Raw genomic sequence first — 17789 nt, 5'->3', positions numbered from 1 at the left:
AACAGAATGGATTCCTTCTCTGGGAATTTTAATTTTACCAGTAATCAAAGTAATTGGAAGCAGAAGAACTACTGCAACCAATATATAACATTACCCATAAGTACAATGATGCACACCAGTATAGAAGTGATACAAGCACATAACAGTACATACATAGGAGTCCTGGTGGATTTGTGCACATATAACTGGGTATATATAGTTATGAATAGACATACCTCCAGATGAATGTTGCCGCAAAGTCCAGTTCCAGGGACCCCTGAGGATGATGCCACATCTGTTGGAGACCTAAAGACACAGGGGTATCCTGCAACCATTGTCCAACCTGCCTGGAATGGGACTTCCCACCAGCAGGAAGTGTGGTGTGGCACTGGAACTCAGAGTCAGTCTGAACTTTAGTCTCTGCCTAGTAGTGTAAATAGTCTCTTCTGGTTTCAGAATTTCTTTAGCATGGGCAGGACACGTGGCTGAGATTTTCTGTCTCATCTCCATTCCCTCCTTCTAGGGGTTTCAAAGCCAAAAACCCAGGGGGGCAGGAAGTGCATACATAAATTATTTACAGACATTTACAAATTCAGAAAGTAGAGGGTAGTATATCCCTACCCAAATGTAATAATAATTATGCTCTAGAGTATGAGAGAAAGGTATAATGTCGCATACACACGACCGGACTTTCCAGCAGAAAAGGTCAGACGGAATAATTTCATCGGATATTCCGATTGTGTGGGGGCTTCATCTGACTTTTTTTTTTTCAAAAATTCTGACGGACCTATAAATAGAACATATTTTAAATCTTTCCGACGGAATCAATTCCTATCAGGAAAACCGTTCGTCTGTATGCTATTCCGATGGACCAGATACGACGCAAGGGCAGCTATTGGCTACTGGCTATTGAACTTCCTTTTCTAGTCCTGTCATATGTCATTGCGTTCTAAACAAAGGGACTTTGGTGTGATCGTGTGTAGGCAAGTCCGTTTCAGCAAAACTCGGAAAGACCGTCAGAGTTTATTCTGACGGAAAGTCCGGTCGTGTGTACACAGCATAAGGGTTACATTTAGGTAATGCTTGGACATGGATATACATTTTAAGCTGAACTGGCTTGCTGCCTAATTAATACCACATATATATGTAAGTTACAACATACAGTTATATCTAATATACCTTTGGATGTAAAGTATTAGCTTTTATGGACCTACCTAATAGTGTATGGTGGATCTTTGCAATTAAAGCTATGCATTTCATATTGGTAGACCACAAACTTAGGTATGTTACATGAGCATAATATGGATGGGTTTTATCTGGTGATAGGTGGTGATTTTATCACAACTGATAGCCTGTAATTAACTTTTTTATTTTTTGAAATTATGTTACAGAATAAAGATATATTGTTTTCAAATTGCATGAGCTTCATGTACGTTATTTCTTTAATTCTGTGTTTTCCTAAGAATGTCTAAACTTTTGCAGGGAACCTAGCACAGATCATTTCCTTTTCTCCTGAAATTAAATACAGAGTCATTGTAAGCAAGTTGAAGCAGGTTCAACATGCAGACCCCTTTGCAGTCCCTGTGCTTTCCGAGAGACCCATGGCAAACCAAAGAGTGCAGGGGTAATGAATGCACAGAATGCAGGGGTCTGGAGTTAATAATGCACACAGTGGCAGGTGTCAGGAATAAGCAAAGCACAGAATGCACGGGGTAAGTAATACACAAAATGCAGGGGTGTGGAGTTAATAATGCCAAACTCAGGAGTAAGTAATGCACAAAGTGCAGGGTTCAGGAGCGTTAATGCACAGAGTGCAGGGGTCAGGAGTAACTAACACACAGGGGTTGATTTACTAAAACTGGAGAGTCCAGAATCTGGTGCAGCGCTGCAAAGAATCCAATCAGCTGCCAGGATTTGCATTGTCAAAGCTTAAATGAACAAGCTGAAGTTAGAAGCTGATTGGCTACCATGTAGAGCTGCACCAGACTTTGCACTCTCCAGTTTTAGTAAATCAACCCCTCAGAGTATAGGGATTAGTGGCAGCTGGTACTCAAATTTCCTTAGGGGGGCTGGCCCGCAGCCCCCACCCAGCCTGCCAGCCATGCATTCATCCTGCCGCCACCAAACCCTCCCTTCCACCCCCCTGTCTCTCGATTGATCGCCGCTGCTCACCCCGTCAAGTGCCGCTTTGCTCCCTCGCCCGTCACCCGCCAACCCCGCACGTAGCTTCATCCTATTGTCTCTCTACCCGACTCCTGGCCCAGAGTCCTGGTGGTCTCCTCCCAGCCAATCAGGAGCCCTGGAATCCATCCAGTGGTGTCTTAGGACTTAGTCCTTAGTCTTAGGACTACTGGCCAATCGGGTCTCATGACTCGCTGATTGGCTAGGAGGAAAAACAGGAAGACATTAGAGAATATTAATTCACTAAAGTCACACAAGTGGGTGAGCACGGGCGCAGTGCTCTGCTTCCCGAGCCCATCCTTTTTTGAAGCCAATTAGAAGCCAATTAGAGGCTCAGGCTCTAATCACGTGCTTGCAAAATAAAAAACATTGAAATCCATGCCTCCGGCGCCCCACATGTAGATTAGGGGGTTGGACTTATGGATGGGGGGCGGTGCCCTTTCACCCTGCATGAGGGGCCACCACTGATAGGGATCAGGAGCAAATAGCACACAAAGTGCATGGGGTTAGGAGTAAGTAATGCACAGAGAAAAGGTGCCAGAGTTCAGGAGTGAGTGACACACAGTGTGCAGGGCTGTGGAATAAATAATGCACAGAACGCAGGGGTCAGGAGCAAGTAATAGACAGAGTGCAGTGGCCAGAAGCAAGTAATATATAGAGTGCAGTGGTCAGAAGCAGACATGTATTGGTCAGCAGGACTACCGGGAGTTTCCCGGTGGGCCGATAGCTCAGTGGGCCGGCTTCAGTGACAGGATCCTGGGTCCCTGGCACTTTCATTCCGTGAAAATACAGTGTCCCGGAATTGCCCCCTGTGCCGATCTGATGCCTCCTAAAAAGGCCACCATCGCCGCTTTACTGACTGTCACATGTTCTGGCCAGGCAGGCTGGCCGAGACCCGCTTTACCTTGTAGTTCAAGAGCTGCTGGATCTGATGGTAAAGGGGGTTCTTTCTGTGAGCGGAGGATCTGTTGTTAAAGGGGGGTTCTTTCTGTGAGCAGAGGATCTGATGTTAAAGGGGGGTTCTTTCTGTGAGCGGAGGATCTGTTGTTAAAGGGGGGTTCTTTCTGTGAGCAGAGGCTCTGATGTTAAAGGGGGGTTCTTTCTGTGAGCGGAGGATCTTATGTTAAAGGGTGGTTCTTTCTGTGAGCGGAGGATCTTATGTTAAAGGGGGGGTTCTTTCTATGTTGCGGAGGATCTGATGTTAAAGGGGGGTTCTTTCTGTGAGCGGAGGATCTGATGTTAAAGGGGGGATCTTTCTGTGAGTGGGGGATCTGATGGTAAAGGGGGGCTCATTCTGTAAGTGGGGTCTGTGATGGTAAAGGACTGTATGCATAGGAGGAAAATGGCAGTCAGGGACGTATCCAATTGCCTTGGGGTGGGGGGTGGTAAAATGCACCGTTGCCTATGTAGCACTGACCCCCGAAGGAGTGGCTGATTTAATTGGGCTTACCGTTACCTTCTTGACCTCGTGTGTGTCTAGGGGTTTCCCAAGGTAGATGGCCCAAGAACTGTCGAGACTGATGCCAGATCCACTTAAGGAATTTTTATTTGCAAAAAAGGATAAACGAACACAGTCTCTCAAATTAGGGTTACAGGGTTTAGGTAGGAAAGTCCAGATACTCTTAGTACTAAGTCAAATAGGAAAAAGTCTCTCACATCAGGAAATCCAGAGAATAGCCATTCACAGCTTGATCCACACCCTTATCGGATAGTCCTTCTCTCACCAGGCCTAGCAGCCAACAGGGTGTTTAAATCAAACCAAGTCTCTGCCACAGACTTGTTGTAAAACACTTGAATAGAACTGAAAGATGTAGACAACTCGGAGAACCCTCGTATGGAACCAGTCTCTTGCAGCCGGTCCGGCGATACCACACAAGACCAGATTCATTTGGGGTCTTTCAACTTAACCTCCAGGCTCCTTCTGTGAAGCCAACCCTTGCGTGGCCTTCTCCCATGTCCTCCCCTGGATGCTTCCACAGTTGCTGGGCCTCTCCACAAACCGAGACGGCACCGGACCACCTCTGAATCCTTCTTTCAGTTTCTTTGCCTCGGGCCAGCCAGCCCTGAGACTTGGAGTTGGGTGGATCCGCACCCCAGGCCATGAGAGCCCTGGGGGCTTGTCAGGAGGACCAGGACCAAACAGTCAGAAAGGACTTCTGGACCAGAACCCCAAAGCACGTGACATCAGCACCTTAAGTACCCTCTCCCAGAATGCAGAGCAAGAGTGATACTCCCCCTGGGCTGGTTCCGAGAGATAATAAACTCTTAATGCACCTAACTAGACTGCGTTCCAAACCCTGCCAGGGATGACAGCGCCCCCTATGGTCAGGCAGAACACCATGCAGTCCAGCCAGACTGGTACTGAGGTCAAATTTTTGAGTAATTAAACCCAAAACCAAAATGCCGATCCAGGAAAAGTTAAATGACAAAATACACGTGCTCTTCAGGAGCCGGTGCTACACCTAAGTACACAAAAATTCTTGCACTGGCCTGTCCCCAGCCACATGGATCAGGAGGCTGTGTGTGAGCGGACAGAGTCAGCTGTGCTGGAGCTGTCACTGTCAGTTCACTGGGGGGCATGGCTACCAGCTAGCAGGCACAAGCTGTTGTATTCTGGGAGTTGTAGTCCGCATGCTCAAACTCCGAGGGGGGGGGGATCGCTGAGGTGAAAGACCCTGACACCCCCAGGGCCAGCTGACCCCAAATCCCATCTATCTACCCCCCATTTACCCTACCCCAGTGCCCACCCAGTACCTCAAAAAAGGCCTTAACACTGTGGGCCCTGCTTGGAACTGGCCTGTAGGTCCTGCTGGAAGCTGGCCATGGCCTGTGGCCAGCTCCTTGCAGGACCCACTGGCTGCTTTGCAGGGGAGATCTTGGGCGGGTGCACCGCGAGCAATTGCTTATAGTTTATATACTGTTTTGTTAATATCTGCAAAATTAAAATGGGCATGTCTGGAAGAAGTACAGTGCCAAATTTTTGTCCCAGTCCAGCCCTGGTCAGAAGTATGGAACATACAGACTGCAGGGGTCAGTTTCTGCAATGAAATTAGTTTATTTCCTAATGTGTTCCTTTGGTTGTGCCTCCAAACTCCTCTGAGTTTAAAACCAAAGATTTTCAGCATTTAGCACACTCCTTGGTTGTGTCAGCTGCCTAGTCGCCCACTGTGTGTTTGTGTTCCTTCTACTGACCTCTGTGCCTTTTAGTGATGTAGAGTACAGGTGGAAGAAACTACAGAGCGCAGAGGGGTACATCAGCATCTGACATTCCTGGAAACATGGAATGCAGAAGATCTTTGAGTAAGCTTCATTCTTGAACCCAAGGGAGTTCAGAGGCAGTGAAGGATTGCTTTTTAAATTTAATTTAATTAAATTTTTCAAAAATGGTAAATGGGGTAATTTTAACCTGACAAAAAAAAAAAGTTCCTAATGCCGCGTACACGCGATCGAATTGTCTGGCGGACTTAGTCCACTGGACCCCAGTACATCGGACAATTTGATCGTGTGTGAGCTCCAGTGAACTTTTTCATCGTAAAGTCCGGCGGACTTAGAAAGTAGTTTTGACTCAAAATTTGTCCGCCGAACTTGGCTTTCAGCAGACAATCCATTCGTCAGTGTACTAGTCCGGCGGACTAAGAATGACACATGCTCTGAAGCAAGTACGAGACAGAAGCTATTGGCTACTGGCTATTGAACTTCCTTTTTCTAGTCCCGTCGTACCTGCTGTACGTCATCTCATTAGAAATCGCCGAACTTTCGGAGTGTCTGTGTGTGGCCAAGTCCGTTCGTTATAAAGTCCGGCGGATTGTTTGCCGGATTCTTTGCCGGACCAAGTCCGCCGGACAATTCGATCGTGTGTACGCGGCATTAAAGTTTCTTGTTAAACAAAAAGAAAAATATTCAAAGCACATAGGGGGCTATTTACTAAAGGCAAATCCACTTTGCACTACAAGTGCACTGCAAGCGCAGTCGCTGTAGATCTGAGGGGGACATGCAAGAAAAAAAAAACTGAATTTTAGCTTGCACATGATTGGATGATAAAATCAGCAGAGCTTCCCCTCATTTCAGATCTTGCAGTGCACTTGTAGTGCAGAGTGGATTTGCCTTTTCGTAAATCCACCCCGTACTCTTGAGTAAACAGACTTTAAAGTGAAACACCTGGACCTTCAGCCATACAGTGGTGGTACTTTGTTCCTAGGTAGCACGTGTCATTAAAGTATGGCGTGAACGCGTGCATAGCTGTGGCCTAAGTCATGTAATCAGATCATGTAACTGTAGAGAGGTCGCCTCCCACGTGGACATCTTTGACGGCTGCTTTTCTGCTCTCCTCTTTTATAGGTAAACAGAACCTTATTGTTGTCAGTGTAGAGAGCTTCTTATGGGATAGAAACAGATGCTTAACCTTTCCACAAGGAAAACAGTTCCGAAGCCCGTGCATCTGTTTTATCCCTAAGAATGTCTCATTTGTAAGACATTTCCTGGTGGTTTAGGGCGGCCATGCTGGGAGAGGCCTTCCTATTCTCATTCCAACTATTATAAGAATGAGAGGATTGTCGGCTATGTCTGAGGGTCCTCTCTGTACCGGATCGAAGTACGCCGCCCTGCTCTGGTTCATTTTAACACATGGCGATCAACTGGGCCCGGTAAGAATAGAGGATTGTGGAAGGGCCCTGAGTGACATATTCAGAGCAGAGCAGTGACATAATTAAGGTTGTATTATTTTCCATTGCCTGTTTTATTCTGTTATGCCTTCAGAGGTTTTTGAAGTGTTTGTGGTGCCCGATGGGAGTTTTTGTTGTAGGGTTTTGTACCATTGTTGGCTTTCTTGCTGAGTACATATCCCCCGTGGCAATGAGCAACATTGGAAGATCTATTGGATCAAATGGATACTTCAAAAGACTAAAAACGAATGCAATAATAATAGTCATTACAAATTACAAAATTAGTTAATGTTATGTTGGTTAACCTGCATCTAACTGAGACTCCTTGCTCTAGAGGAGTCTTCTCCATAACTCCTGACCTTTGGGTTCCCTTTTACCGTCGTTAATATTGATTTGGACCCTGGGCAAAAATTTTCTTGGACCCCCCCCCAATGCAATTTCACTCTCCACCTTCTCTGAGACATACAATAAATATCAGCTAGACTTAAAATCAGTTTACTGTATCAGATCAGGCAGCAAATGCAATTGGTTGCCAGCAGTTACAGCATTTCATTACTAAATACTGCTTACCGACTGGTTGCTAGAGGTTACAGCACACATTACGGCTCACTGATTAGTTGCTAGAGGTTACAGCACATCGTCTCCTCACTGCAGGGGAGCATGATATACATATAAATGCCTCCTTTATTTACATATCAATGCCGCCGGCAGCAGCTATTTACTTAGTATTGCCATTGCTATTTACATATGAATGCCGGTTATTTACACGTAAACACAGGGTCTGCAGGTGAGTCATCTGTACACAACAATAGGGCAGATCTGGGCAGCATTAGTAGCAGCACTTCACACTGAGATATTGGGACACAGCACAGGACTAAAACTTCAAGGGACAAGGGAATTTAAACCTGGATAGTTGGCAAGTATGAGCCAGCTGTTTTGGGCCCCCACAACAATGACAGGGCCCAGGGCAGCTGCCCCTTTTGCCCTGCCTTAAAGACGGCCCTTTTACCTGATGCATGGCACTTATTGCAAAGCACTCTGTGAAGTGGCACAGTATGCCAATGTTGTGTGATGTGGTTTAATGCCTCCTGGCGCATACTTTTTTTCTTTCTTTTTTTAATGGTCAAATGGACGCAGTACAGCCCCATTGATCTCCATAAAAAAGTTTGAGAAGCTGTGCCACCTCTCAAACTTTGCAGCCCAAGTTAAAACTACTGTGACCGCAAAGCAAAGGATCACAGCCACGCAGGGGCGGCCCGTCCAATAAGGGAATGCGGGGGCCGCCCCCTCTCTCCAGCCACCCCCTCTATGTATCATGGATAGATTCATGCATATCTATGGCCGCTAGAGCCACCCCCTAATCAGGTGCCCGACACTTTTTCAGACACCAGGCGCCTGAATTCCAGCAGCAGGGGGTGTTTTTGAAGCGCCGGATTAGAGCCATAGACTCTAATAGGCTTAAAAAAGGTGAACTGTGAGCCCAAAGCATTGCACTCGCAGTTTACCCAGGTGTGTTAGGTAAGCAAATTAATATTTGCTTTCCTAACACCAAACCGCCTCTCAGCCAGTCAGGTGCATGGGTTTGTTACCCATCACCTGATTGGCTGAAAGGACAGGTGCTACGATTGAACGCCTATTGGGAGGAGGGGAGGAGATGCATGGAGAACACAAGAGTCGCTGTCTGACTCGCTGCAAGATCCCACTGCTCGCTGCTGTCACCCGCTGCCTGACCCACCACCAAGACAGGGTAAGTGCCGGGCAGATGGCAAGCAGGGGCGTCACAGTGACACTATTTGATTGGCACAGTGCCACTATTTGATGGGCATAGTGGCAGCATTTGATGGGGGCACAGTGGCAGCGTTTGATGGGGCACAGTGGCAGTGTTTGATGGAGCACAGTGGCAGCGTTTGATGGAGCACAGTGGCAGCGTTTGATGGGGCACAGTGGCTGCATTTGATGGGGCACAGTGGCTGCATTTGATGGGGCACAGTGGCTGCGTTTGATAGGGCACCTTGGCTGCGTTTGATGAGGCACAGTGGCTGCGTTTGATGGCGCACAGTGGCTGCATTTGATGGGGCACAGTGGCTGCGTTTGATGGGCACAGTGGCTGCATTTGATGGGGCACAGTGGCTGCGTTTGATGGCGCACAGTGGCTGCATTTGATGGGGCACAGTGGCTGCGTTTGATGGGCACAGGGAGGTTGCAATTGATGGGTTTTTATTTTCAGAAATTTTCACTTTGCACCCACCAAAAAATTTTGAGCACCAGCCGCCACTGCAGCCACGGCATGTGTACTACCCCATCAGGCTGTAACGTTGAAATTCAGGTGGCTGGCTGGGGCAAGGGGGAAGGAGTAGAACTGTTGCTCAGCTGTTTTTACAGCCCCCCATCCACCAGTGTGAAAAAGCCTGAAAGGGAAACTATATTTTTGTATTCATTTTATTTTATAGGTTTATAAGCATAATATATATATATATATATATATATATATATATATATATATATATATATATATATATATATATTTTTTTTTTTTAATTTTATATCTGCTTTGAATTTTTTTTTATATATATAATGATTATATTATATATATAATGATTATTTTGTTTATATAATAAAAGCAGGTACATATATATATATATATATATATATAGTCATACACACACACACATCTTTTTTGTCTTACTATGATAATCACATGACACAAGGGGTAAGGCTTGTACAGAACTGGATCATCACTCTATTGTGACTAGACAGGACGATGTTTTAAAGTGTAAGGCCGCGTACACATGGGCGGATTGTCTGCCCAACTAAGTTCGTCAGACAATCCGACAGACAGTCCGTCCAACTTTCGAATGAACGGACTTGACCACACATGATGAACAGACAGTCCGCCGAAAGCTTGCGCGATGACGTGTACGGCACGTACGACGCGACTAGAAATTCGACGTCCAATACACTGCAATGCAACCTTCGGCCGTGTAAATCCTTTCTGAGCATGCGCCATACTTAGTCCGTCGAACTAGCCTACTCACGAGCGGATTGTCCGCTGAAACCAAGTTTGGACGGACAAAATTACGGAAATTCCGAAAGACTAAGTCCGTCAGACTGTCCGCTGAAAAAGTCCGCTGAAGCCCACACACGAGCGGATTGTCCGCTGAAACGCGGTTCAGCGGACTAAGTTGGGCAGACAATCCGCCCGTGTGTACGCGGCCTAACACTTTTGTTGAGAAAAAACATTCCCTTCTGAGTGATCTATGTACATTACAAGGATTATACCAATCTTTGTTGCAGATTGCTACCTGTTGTTATTCTGAAGAAATCCCTGTGTGTTTGTCTGTGTCCATGTGGGAAAGTGAGTCTATTGGAAGTGGTTTCATAATTATCAATCAGTTGTGCACCTGCAGGGCTCTAATGAGGAAAGCTGCTGAGTCTGCATCCCCTTAGACATGATTTCATGTTGGGAGTATCTCACCAAAAATTTTTGTTGCAGGGGATGCCTGATATCTGACTTGTATCTTAGTGCAGACTTCTGGGAAAATCAGTGAGCCAATCACACAAGCAGGAAATGTTTCCGGGGGGAGTTCTGTACACTATCTGTGTACAGAACACCTCCAGTTAGCCATATTGCATTTTCAGAAATTATCAGAAATTTACTGACCTGCAGATTAAAAATGAAAGGTCAGTTTAAAGTGGAACCTCCGCTGATCGGATCCCTCCCCCCCTCCGGTGTCACAATTGACACCTTTCAGGGGGGAGGGGGGTGGAGATACCTGTCAAAGACAGGTATTTTCATCCACTTCCGGGCATAGACTCCCGTGGGAGTCTACGCCATTTCCTGTCCTGCCGCGCTGTCTGCTGGGACACACACGGGTCCCAGTGACAGCGCAGAGATTTCCTATTGCGCGGCGCGGCTCGCGCATGTGCAGTAGGGAACCGGGAAGTGAAGCCGATTCGCTTCACTTCCTGATTCCCTCACCTAGAATGGTGACTGCAGCAGCCGAGAGCCGAGCGATCGATTGGCCTCGGCTGCCGGCATCGCTGGAACCCGGGACAGGTGAGTGTCCATTTATTAAAAGTCAGCAGCTGTAGTATTTATAGCTGCTGGCTTTTAATATTTTTTTTTTTGGTGGAATCCCTCTTTAATAACATTCAATTACAATATGACTTGTGTCACAATTCTATACGCTATATTATTTTTTCTTCCATTTCCATTCCCAAATCTTCCATTTTTTTTTCCCCCCACGAAAGAGGAGTTACCCTTTAAATACAGCCCTGATTGTTGTGTTTTCATAATGGACACTTACACAGCAGCCTATCTGTTAAAACTACATTTATAAGGAATGTTTAGCTTCATGTAAAGTAAAAGCAGATTTGCCTCATCCGAAGCCAGGACGAATCCCTCTGTGAATGCTGATGTTTGGTGTCATGACCCAGAATCCTTTATATACTCAGTAAATATACAGAAGATGTCAGGCTAGCTAAGTGTATTTACATTAGAGCCGTCTGTCTGTGTAATCATATTGGGGATCAATCCACAGGACTCTTCGCTTTAATGATGTTACTGTCAGATTCTAGAGCCTTTGGAATATTCTTGGGCCATATATACAGTATATAAAGTTGTGCTCAAAAGTTTGCATACCCTGGCAGAAATTTTGAAATGTTGGCATAAATGCCAACATTTCAAAATATCTGCCAGGGTATGCAAACTTTTGAGCACAACTGTATATATAACCATGCCACATCTCATGAAGCATATGGGTGAGTCTGCTACAGGGATCATCATCGGGCTGGCCCAGGGAATGAAGAAGCAGAAGTTGACCACCACTAACATAAATATTTAAAATAGCAGCATGGGTTTTACAAAGTGACGTGGGCAGAGATACGGGATCTTGGAATTCCTAAACTGGTCATACGCCTGTAGAATTTTGTTTGAAACTATTTGGATTGTTTATTGAAGTCCTTAATGGTTAATGAGATAAAATTACCAATCGTTTTCGACTGTAGCGTTGAGGATAATTGAAGGAGTAGGATGGAAATTTTTTCTTAAGTAAACCAAATTCTAACTGTGAATGTGGTTTTAATTTGGAAAAAAATCGGACCTATTGTTATGCATATGTACATCCCAAAATCGAAAGTGGAATTTGTGATATTTGGTATGGCATTTGAACAAAATGTTCAGGATTTTCCTATAAAATTTGTCGAGTAATATAATTATTGAATGTTCCGACATACAATTTTTCAGAATTTCTGTACAAATGTTTGAATGAAATTCTACGGTATATGGCCAAATTTACATTACTAGGGTACTTAGCTGGCCTCACACAAGTTGAATTTCATTCAAATGTTTGTACAGAAATTCTAAAAAAATCACTCATCAGAACATTCCATTTTGCCATCATTGAGTCAGCTAATTTCGTTCAAAAGCCACTAAAATTCTGTCCTAACCTGCTACCTGAATGGAATCCAGGACGCTCCTTTTTCCCCCAAAAAATGTGATTCTAAATTAAAATTTTGATTTTCATTCTAGGAATAATTCTGATTTTTAATCTCAGAATTCTGACTTTTAATATAGAAATAAATCAGATTTTTAATCTCAAAAGTCTAACTTTGAGGCTGGGTTCACACTATTGTGACCCACATCCAATTTGCATGGTAGGAGAGTGTGACCGGCTCTCAATGGAGCCGATTCACACATCTCTGGGGCGGCCATGGAGAGCACTGCAGAAGAGTCCCGTGTGCCTTTGTCTCCGTTTCAGGTCCAAATTCAGCCAAAAATTCGGACCTAATTCAGACCTGAAACAATAAATGGGGATGCACCAGACCCCTGCTGCAAGCCACGCCACACACAGTGTGAACCCAGTTTTAATCCAAGAAAAACGTTCATTTTTTATCTCAGTATTCTGGTTTTAAATCTACAAATAATTCTGCTTTTTAATCTCAGAATAATTTAGACTTTTATTCTCAGAATTCTGACCTGTAATCTAGGAATGATTTTGACTTTTTAATCTCAGAATTCTGAATTTTAATTTAAGAATAATTCTGATTTTTAATATAAGAATAATTCTGATTTTTAATCTCCGAATTCTGATTTATAATCTAGGAATAATTTTGACTTTTAATCTCTGAATTCAGATTTTTAATCTAGGAATAATTCTGATGGTTAATCTCAGAATTCTGATTTTTAAACTAGGAATCATTTTAATTTTTAATTTCAGGATTCAAATTTTGAAACTTGGAATAATTTTGTCTTTTAGGCTAGGTTCACATTGCTGCGATGCGGGAACGCCGCGAATCCGCGGCGTTTTCCCGCATCGCATACCTCCCGCCGGCAGTTCACACTGCCCTATGCGGACGGCTGGGGGTGTCAATGTTATGTTAATGACACCCCCAGATCCGTCGGCATATCGCAGTGCGATCTGTCGACTCGCACAGGAATCGGATCGCATGGTGTGAACCCCCATGCGATCCGATTCCGTTGCGGACCCAAAAAAGGGTCCCGTGCGAGTTTGCTGCGGGACCGCTGCGAGTTCAGCCATACTATCTGTATGGCTGAACTCGCAGCGCTACGGAGATCGGATGTGATTTGCTGTGCGAATCACATCCGGTTCTCCCCCCGCAGCGGTGTGAACCCAGCCTTAATGTCAAAATTCTGATTTTTTAAATCTAAGCCCCCGTACACACGGTTGGACATTCCGGCAACCAAATACGTCGGATTTTGTCCGACGGATTTTGTCCGAAACTGTTGCATACACACGGTCGGACAAAGTTGTCGGAAAATCCAATCGTTCAGAACGTGATGACATTATTTCGTTACGACGGAACTACGTTTAGGCTAGTAGCCAATAGCTTTGATGTAGGAATTTGATCTGAGCATGCGTGGCACTTTGTCCGATCGGAATTCTCTACACATGATCGGAGTATGTCCGATCAGAACATTTTGTCTGAAAATTTTACCAACAAGTTGGAAAACTTGGTCCGTCGGATACTCCGACGGAAACAGTCCGATGGAGACCACACACAGTCAGAATATCCAACAAAACAGTCCGATCGGACACATTCCGTCGGAATCTCCGACCGTGTGTACAAGGGCTCAAAATTCTTCAGATTTTTCCTCTCAGAATTCTGACTCTTACAGAGTTAGTTTGCGAATACAGAAAAAAGGAAAAGGCAAACTAATACTGTTCACTCTCCCCACCCCGACCCCTTGTTGTTGTACTTACCTCTGGGGTTACCTAGCTTTCAGCACCCTGGCAGCCGGTCCAGTGGTCGGGAGATTTGAAATCCCAACTGTTCTTCCTCTTCACCATCACTGCTTTTGGGATGGATTAAATTGGTTCTGATTGGTCAGGGCCATCACAGAGATGTAGAATAAAGAACAGTGGGGATTTCAAATCCCCTGACCACCGGACTGGCTGTGGTGGTACTAACAGCTTGGCAACCCCGAAGGTTGATACAATGGGGACTGGGATGTTGTGGATGTTAAATCACTTTGACATTTTTTCTGTAAAGGTGAAATAACCTTGTAATCTCAAAATTCTGACTTTTCAAAGTTTGAATTTTGTTTCATAAAATTTCTTTCAGGATGGCTTTGGGGATCTTCTGTACATTACAATATGTACAATGTTTCCAATTTTATTTTGTTAAATAAATAAAAATTCCATCTTGCTCCTTCGAATTTTCTTGTCACAGCTGTCAAAAATGTTTGTCGAACTGACCCCACTAACTATTAGACAATCGAGCAAACGTGCCAAAAACAAGAATTTGTGAATTACAGTAAATTCTACTGGTGTATGGCCAGCTTAACCATCTGATCCTGTACGTGTTTGGTACAAATTGTTTATGGATGATGGAGGTTATTTAGAAGTGTCTTTTTTTGCACAAAAGTCAATTACTTCGACATTAATGTAGTATAATGAATAGCCGTTTGAAGGCGAACGGTATAATGCAGACATGAACAGGAAGTCCTGCCGCAGATAGGAGATATCAAAACTCTCTTCAGAGCTCTCAGCAGTCTGGATAATGGCGTGTAGTCTTCATAGAGTCAATGTACAGGCAGATAAGAAGAGTTTATGTCAATAAACAGAGCCCTCGTCTTCCTTATATAAGTGATACATTGGATGAGACTGGAGATGGGTCTCATGATGCTGAGCGCCACTCATCTCAGAAATGTGTCTGAAGGAGGGATTTCTTGGGTCACAACGGGATCCAAGCACACAGTTTTATCAATGCAGCAGACAGACAAAGAGCCCTTTCCCATGGTTGCTCGAGACACAGTCTGTCAGTGTATGTGACACATTAGGCAGACTTTCTGAAGCTTTTTACCTTGGGGAATCCTTCAAATAGTTTTCAAGTCTCAGAGAACCCCAAATAATGAAACCTACAAATGATTATACTTACATCTCGCAGTACATAAGCATGATCAGTATTATTAATATTATACATGATTTGAATAGCACCTACACTTCATGCATTGCTTTTAAGGGAGCCGGTAAATTATAATACAATTAAATACAGGAGGGTTCAGAGGGCCCTGAGAGCTTAAAATCTATAGGGCTTGGCAAAGGATACAAAATGTAATAAATGTGTGGGGATGGAGAAGGTAAGACATTCAGGTGTTAGGTGTAGGTGGAATAAGCTTCTCTAAAGAGATGAGTTTTTATGGATTGCCTAAAGGCAGACAGAGTAGAAGAAAGCTAGATGGATTGGGATAGGGAGTTACAGAGAATGGGAGAGGTTCTGGAGAAGTCTTGGAGGTGAGCATGCAGTGGTCTCATTCTAGCACATACTAGAACTTTCTTACACTAGACATGTTTTTGCCACTCCTGGGCTTAGTCATCATAAGACTAGAGATATTTTGGCTAATCCTGGCCTTAGTCATAGTAAGACTAGATGTGCCTTGGTCAATCCTGGTATTTGTGTCCGTAAGTCTAGTATGTTTCAGTCAATCCTGGCCTTTATCTTAGTAAGGCTAGACATGTCTTGGCTTATCCTGACCTTAGTTTTAGTAAGACTAAACATGTCTCTGCCAAGCCTGGCCTTGTATTTCGCTCAATCCTGGCCTTGGTCCTAATAAGGCTAGATGAATCTCGGTCAGTCCTGGCCTTAGTCTTAGTAAGACTTGACTAAGACCAGCATTTTGTCTAATCCTGGCCTTAGTTTTAGTAGAACTAGATGTGTTTTGGCTAATCCAGACCTTAGTCTTAGTAAGACTAGATGCTCCTCATTCAATCCTGACCTTTGTCTTAGTAAGACTAGATGAGTGTCATTCAATTCTGGCCTTAGTCTTAGTAAAACTAGAAGCAGTTTGGCCAATCCTAGCCTTAATCTTAGTAACCCTAGACTCATCTTGGCCTTTGCTTAATAAAACTAGACATGTTTTGACTAATTATGATCTTGGTTTAGTAAGACGAGATGTGTGACATTCAATTCTGGCCTTAGTTTTAGAAAAACTTGAAGCATTTTGTCCACTCTTGGCCTTGGTCTTAGTAACACTAGGCACATCTCCGTCAATCCTGGCTTTAGTGTTAGGAAGACTAGGCACATCTGTGTCCATCCTGGCATTCATTTAAGTAAAGCTAGATGTATCAAAGCCAACATGGCTTTAGTCTTAGTAAGACTAGATGTGTCTCCATCAATCCTGTCCTTGGTCTTAGTAAAACTAGACACATCTCAGACAATTCTAGCCTTAGTCTTAATAGGAATAGATGCATGTCGGCCAATCCCACCCTTAGTCTTAGTAAGACTAGACACATCTTAGTCAATCCTGGCCTTAGTCTTAGGAAGACTATAGGCTATTTGGCCAATCCTAGCTTTAGTCTTAGTAACATTAGGCGCATCTCGGCCAATCCAGGTCTTAGTCTCAGTAAGACTAGGCACATCTGTGTCTATCCTGGCCTTTGGTATAGACTGGACACATTTTGGCTAATTCTGGCCTTAGTCTTTGTAGACATATCTTGGCCTATCCTAACCTTAGTCTTAGTAAGCCTAGATGCATCTTAGGCAATCTAAACCTTAGAAAGAAAGACGTGTCTTAGCTAGTACTGGCCTTAGTTTAAGTAAGACTAAGGCCATGTTTGGGTAAAACAAGCCATGCGTTGTTATCCATGTAACCTGATATGCTTCAATAAAACTTAAAGATCGGAACAAGGGTGGATATTTAGCTTTCTTATGCCGCGTACACACAACCGGACGTTCTCGCAGAAAAGGTCACACGGAATCATTCCGTTAGATGTTCCAATCGTGTGTGGGATATTCCAATCGTTTTTCTTCAAAAAATCCAGAAGAGGAGAATGTGGGCTGTTCTGTGCAAAACCATTACACAGAGCAGGTAAGTATGACATATTTGTTTGTATTTGTTTTTACACATTGAAAGGAGACTTTAGTATCACTTTAAGCTGCAGAGCCCCATCAAGACACCCTAGTATTTTCTTTAGTTCTAACTCTAAATTTATGAGAGCCTCCATAGTGGAAGCACATGCACTATAATGGATAGGCAGAGGGCAGGTGAGCCTGGAAGGAGCCCATTCCTCTTTAAAGGCACAGGGTCGCACTGGACATCCAGCATATACTGTAGCACCATGGCAACAAAGGTGTCCAGTGTGTCCCGTCACCAATATATCAACAGTACAAACAAATGGCCACTGCCCTCACCTATAACTGCCTGTTGCAGGAAGGAGCACGTGGAAGGGCAACACATGCAAAGCAAAACAAAACAAATTCCCTGCTCAACTTACCAACCAGCCTGCAACCAACTGAATTATCCTGTCTAACAATTTGCGTTAAAAACAGGGATTTCGTTTGCACACATTTGCGAATACATGCGTAAGCTACAGAGCCCCGTCAAGGTACCCCAGTATTAGTCTTTGTAAGCATACATGCATTTTTTTAGGCTTACTACAACTAGATTAAACTATCTTGGTAAATCCTGGCCTTAGACTTAGTGAGGCTTGATGTGCCTTTGTGAAC

At 44.2% G+C, this 17789-nt stretch overlaps 1 protein-coding gene across 1 annotated transcript in view; it reads left to right on the top strand.

Annotated features, from left to right (window-relative positions):
* Positions 1-17789, top strand: part of SCARA5 (scavenger receptor class A member 5) — a 437144-nt gene that overhangs the window by 321171 nt on the left and 98184 nt on the right. The window lies entirely within an intron of this gene.

This window comes from Lithobates pipiens, unplaced genomic scaffold (assembly GCF_037356315.1).
Source record: "Lithobates pipiens isolate NorthernLeopardFrog02 unplaced genomic scaffold, aLitPip1_a1.2 Scaffold_18, whole genome shotgun sequence".
NCBI lineage: Eukaryota > Metazoa > Chordata > Amphibia > Anura > Ranidae > Lithobates > Lithobates pipiens.
This window is presented reverse-complemented; position numbering and strand designations above follow the sequence as displayed.